Here is a 6000-nt window from a genome sequence, read left to right as displayed (position 1 = left end):
TTAGATAAGTTTAGATTTAGAAAGGACATAGGAAAGTATTGGTTTGGAAATAGGGTAGTTGATGAGTGGAACAGTCTACCTAGTTGGGTTATTGAGGCTGGGACTTTGGGTAGTTTCAAATCTAGGTTGGATAAGTACATGAGTGGGAGGGGTTGGATTTGAGTGGGACTTTCACATCAGAGCTTATTTCTTGGGTGGCATTGAAAATTGGGTTGGGCAAATATTTTGTTAGTGGGATGAATTGTAAAGGACCTGCCTAGTATGGGCCAGCAGGCCTCCTGCAGCGTTCCTCCTTTCTTATGTTCTTATGTTCTTAAAGCATTTACGTCTGCAGAAATTTGGCTCTCTGATTATTGGTCGGGTGTCGTTGAATTTCATGAGGTGATTGGTGGAATTCTGGTGTTGTACACAGGCGTTGCTCAAGTTATCACTCCTACGTGTGTTTATGTGTACACTGAAGCATGTTTCGAGGTTCCTAGCTGTTTCAACTACATATATCCTGTCACAGCCTTCACAAGTTATAGTGCAAACGCCTGCATTGTCTGGTTCATGGTGGTTTGATTTTGTCCTGGTTAGATCCCTTATGGAAGTGCTGGATGCGATGACGACTCTAGTGTTAGTTTGTGTGAGTACCTTGGAAACGTTCAATGCAACCTGGCTGTTGGGAAGGATTATAACTTTGTTAGGAGTGGTGTTGGTGTTTATAGAATTTATGCAGTCTTTGATGAAAAAGGAAGGATAATGTAGATCAGTGGAGGTTTGGTGTATGTAAGTACATTCCTCGTCAAGAAACTTAGGACTACAAATTCGGTATGCTCTTAGGAAAAATCCAATGATGACTCCTCTTTTGGTCTTAGTACCTTGACTGGAATAAAAGTGGGTGAGATCATTTTTATTGGTAGGTTTGTGGTAAACTTGAAATCTTAGAGTGTTATCCTTCCCAACAGACAGGTTGCACTGAACGTTTCCAAGCTACTCGCACAAATTAACACTAGAGTCGCCATCACATCCAGCACTTCCATAAGGGATCTAACCAGGACAAAACTGAACCACCATGAACCAGTCAATGCAGGAGTTTACACTATACATTGTGGAAGCTGTGACAGAATACACCTACCATTTGACTTACAACCTGCTCGACATACAACCATTCGACCTATGTAAAACACAAACAGTTGTTTATTTCTGCAAAATAAACAACTGTTTGTGTTGTACATAGTGTTTATCCTAAATCTTACAGTATAAAATACAGTACTAACAGCATAAAAAGTAAAGTAAACAATGAAATACCAAAATAAAACAATAAAATAAAGTCATCACGAAAATGTGATGTTGATATTCAGTAGTAAGGTTCGACTTACGTCCATTTCGACTTGCGACCGGTTGGTCGGAACCGAACTCGGTAAGTCGGATGGTACCTGTACATGTAGGTGAAACAGCTAGGAACCTCGAAACATGCCTCAATGAACACATTAACGCATGTAGGAATGATAACTTGAACAACGCCTGTGTACAACACAGGAATTCCACCAATCACCTCATGAAATTCAACGACACCCGACCAGTAATCAGAGAGCCAAATTTCCGCAGGCGTAAATTCCTTGAATCATCATTAATTGCTGTTTCTAACACAATCAAACAAAATAAAGGCAGCTTCATTATTTCTGAGGCATTAGCAAAAATTCTCCTCAAACCAGTAAACCCTGCCATCACATAGTCTGCTACACAAGAACACAACAAAGGAGGAACACTGAAACAGACCTTCTCAGATCCAACCACCAACAGAAATATTTGTCAAACCTATTTTTATGCTACCCAAGTACTAACAGCTTTTATAACCTTTTATTCATGTGCAAGTTGACTGTTCTACCATACTGTATTACCACTACTACTACAACTTATATTACTACTACTATTACTACCACCACAAGTATTACACCTCACTCTAAGCCTATATATACCCTCTGTGTCCATGTATTGTTTGTAACAGCTTGAAAAGCTCCTGGAGAGCAAAGCGTTGCCACAAAAAAATGTCACATTAGTTGCACTTGTGTCCTTATACTTTACAAAATTGTTATTGTTCTTTCTTTCAACGTACCAGCCGTATCCCACCGATGCAAGGTGACCAAAAAGAAAAACGAAAGTTTCTCTTTTTAAGTTTAGTAATTCATACAGGAGAAAGGGTTACTAACCCCTTGCTCCAGGCATCTTAGTCATCTCTCACAACATGCATGGCTAATATAGTTTTAACCCTGAGTTACCATGTGTTGCAGTAAATCTGAGTTATTTATTCTTGATCATTCTGAACAATGATAAAGGTTTTTCCTCTGCATGAGTCCTCATGTGTGCTACCAGATTTGATTTTCCTATAAAATCTTTTAGACACTTTGAACACTGATAAGGTTTCTTTCCAATGTGAGATCTTGCGTGTTTCATTAACTGAAGCTTTTGTGAAAACTCTTTCAGACACTGGGAACACTGATATGGTTTCTCCCCTGTGTGAGTTCTTATATGTGCCACTAGATTTGATTTGTCTTTAAAGTCTTTTAGACATTCTGAACACTGAAAGGGACTCTCTCCAGTATGAGTTCTCATGTGTATTGTTAAATGAGATGTTGTTGAAAAAACTTTTAGACACTCTGAGCATTGATGCGGCTTGTTTCCCGTGTGAGTTATCATGTGCCTCACTAGATAACATTTTCTTGCAAAATCTTTTAGACATTCCGAACAATGATATGGTTTCTCCCCCGTGTGAATTCTTGCATGTTTTACTAAATAAGATTTTCTGGCAAAATGTTTCAGACACTCTGAACACTGGAATGGTTTCTCCCCTGTGTGAGTTTTCATGTGTATCTCTAAATTAGATTTTTCTTTAAAATCTCTCAGACACTCTGAACACTGGAATGGTTTCTCCCCTGTGTGAGTTTTCATGTGTTTCACTTGAATAGATTTTGTTGAAAATTTTCTTAGACACTGGGAACACTGATATGGTCTCTCTCCAGTGTGAGTTCTCATGTGCTTCACTAGCTCCGAGTTTTTTGAAAAATCTTTCAAACACACTAAACACTGACATCGTTTCTTCACTATATGAGTTCTCAGATGCGTTAACAGAGAACATTTACTCGAAAAGTCTTTCAAACATTCTGAACATTGTAGAGGATTGTCTTCCTTATTAACTATCATTTGCATTACCACAACAGGTGTTTTGACATTAGCACTAAAAATTGAAAATACTTCGTAGGTAAGTATAAGCCCATAATTTGTTTTTCATATTACTCAAATACATATATTTATTACTTATTTTTACAGGTTATGGAATATTAGATCACTGGTAATTTAATTATGAATACAGTAACCCTGCACACACATCAGCACAATTTTTTTTTTATTTTCTGATTCTTAAGACTACAAACCCTTCTTGTGAGGACACTCTTAATGACAACTCTTCTGAACATTAATAGTCTTAATATTATGTCTTACAGGGAAAGTTTTTTTTAGTCTTTATGACACTGAACAGTGACATTGATTTTTTTATCATCAATATGTTAACAAGATTAATTAAAAAAAAATTATGGACACAAACGTAAGCGTTTTTTCTCCACTGTTGTCTACTAACATTTTACTACATATATGAATTTAAATAAAAGTTTGTTATGAACCCTCAAAAATATTGCCCTTGTTTGTATGATTTATTTCAAGGTTATCTTGAATTAATATTACCAAAAATTTTACATTTTGTCCATGGAAGCTTTTTACTTGTATGTTATGGCATTAACCCTTTGACTGTCGCGGCCGTATATATACGTTTGCGAGGTACCGTGTTTGACGTATATATACTCATAAATTCTAGCGGCTTCAAATCAGGCAGGAGAAAGCTAGTAGGCCCACATGTGAGAGAATGGGTCTGTGTGGTCAGTGTGCACCACATAAAAAAATTCCTGGAGCACGCAGTGCATAATGAGAAAAAAAAAACTCCGACCGTTTTTTTTAATTAAAATGCCGACTTTGTGGTCTATTTTCGTATAGTATTTGTGGTTGTATTCTCGTTTTCTTGGTCTCATTTGATAGAATGGAAACTATATTATAGAAATGGAGGTGATTTTGATTAATTTTACTATAAAAAGAACCTGAAAATGGAGCACAAAGTACAGGAAATGTTTGATTTTTGCCGATGTTCAAAAGTGAACAAATGATGTCATTTTCCAATAAATGTCCAACTAGCCATTCTAATACGCAGTCATGAATGGGTTGATGTAATTTTTACAATTATTACAGTATTGCAGTAGTCTGCATAACAGTAAATCTTCTATTTTTTGTTTGAATAAAATTTCAAAATAAAAAGCAAGAGTAATATCACAGGGACCTGGAGACATGACTGATGAACAAAGAAAATGTTATTTTAGAGCCAGGAATGTCTGCATTGTTCATTCTGGACCTTATTTTGAAATTGTCGTATTTTTTAATTTTCGTGAAATTGGCCAAATTGCAAATTTCTGACCATGTTATTGGGTAGTTGAAATCGGTAAATGGGCAGTTTCTTGTACTCAATCGATAGAAAAGATCGAGTTCTGAAGAAATAGTTATGAGTTTGGTTGACTGGAATAACGGAATTAGCCGAAAATAGGGCTCAAAGTGGGCGAAATTGCCGATTTTTAAATATTGCCGAAGTCGCTAACTTCGCGAGAGCGTAATTCCGTCAGTTTTCCACCAAATTTCGTTTTTTTGGTGTCTTTACAATCGGGAAAAGAATCTCTATCATTTCATAAGAAAAAATAATTTTTTTTTTTTTCGAATATTTTGCGACACCAGAAGCAACTTCAGGATTTGGCCCTTCGACAGTCAAAGGGTTAAGACTGCATCTCAGTTATTATACAACATACAGTGATGCATAAATAAAAAGAAAGCCTATTTAGTCTGTAACATCAAAATACTACATGTCGTTTTGCAGTCAACCGTTTTTTGTTTTGCAGCGGAAGAAATGCGTCAAGCAATTATTAAGAGTTGTGCAGAAATGTTTTGCAACATTATCAGTGACAAAGATGGAACTTACAAGCACAAACTGCTGCTACATTATCTTACAATACATATAATATTTGCTTCATAAAACACATGTGAGGGACATACAACTTTTAATTATATACTCTCTATTGGCAATGAATAGTTAAATGGCTTAAGTCAAAAAAGTAACTTACTGTTGTAAAAATAATATGTAATTAATACACTTTTTATTGAGAATGTTTATACATTTGTTGGTTATTGATGTTTGACTTAATTGATTACACAGATGTATAAACAAGACTAATACACCTAAATGAAAGCTTATAAAAAGTGTCAGCACTATATGATACTTCTAGCTTTAGTATTTACTTATCTTTCAAATAATAATTATAAAAAGTCCTACTACAACTATCAGTTACAAAATTAACACTACCAGAAAAGGTACCACTATGAACAAGGTACCACCATAAGAAAGGTACCACCATAAAAAAGGTACCACCATGAACAAGGTACCACCATAAAAAGCGACCACAAGACTACTCGTTCACACTGCATAATAGTGTTAGCCAAAGTATTTCTAGATTTTTTAATATTAACATTTCTTTCATCACGGGTCAATCATAAGATAATGATAATATATATACTGAGTACTGAACTAAAATATAACAATATTTTAATGAATGGACTGATCTTATATCTCAGAGTGCAGATGTATTAGTCAGGACGTCAGGATACTGAGGAAAAGTAAAGATGACGATAATGCTTTTATAGTTTATATAACTCATGTTGACACTGTATGATGTGCTTCTGATACTCACATGAACCTTATAGTATTGAGTGTTTCAAATATGAAAATTTTCTGATGCAAAGATGATCTGTAAGAGAAAAGAAAAGATTATAAACACAGCTTCATAAATATGAAGTTTCAATAAGTGTTTATTAAATTCTGATTCACGTACACTAATATTTTCAGGGGAGAATTAGAAAGTACTGTAGTTTTAC

The 6000-nt window shown here is 35.3% G+C and overlaps 1 non-coding gene across 1 annotated transcript in view; it reads right to left on the bottom strand.

Moving 5' to 3' along the window:
* Window positions 1-3048: 3048 nt before the first annotated feature.
* The window catches only part of LOC128702002 (uncharacterized), a 36063-nt gene continuing 33111 nt past the window's right edge, over window positions 3049-6000 (bottom strand). Inside the window, exon 3 of the transcript XR_011394166.1 lies at window positions 3049-5873. This is a non-coding gene — a transcript (uncharacterized protein). The remainder of the gene's footprint in view (window positions 5874-6000) is intronic.

This window comes from Cherax quadricarinatus, chromosome 77, assembly GCF_038502225.1.
Source record: "Cherax quadricarinatus isolate ZL_2023a chromosome 77, ASM3850222v1, whole genome shotgun sequence".
NCBI classification, from domain to species: Eukaryota; Metazoa; Arthropoda; class Malacostraca; order Decapoda; family Parastacidae; genus Cherax; species Cherax quadricarinatus.
The sequence above is the reverse complement of the archived record's forward strand: the minus strand, read 5'-3'. Positions and strand labels throughout refer to the sequence as shown.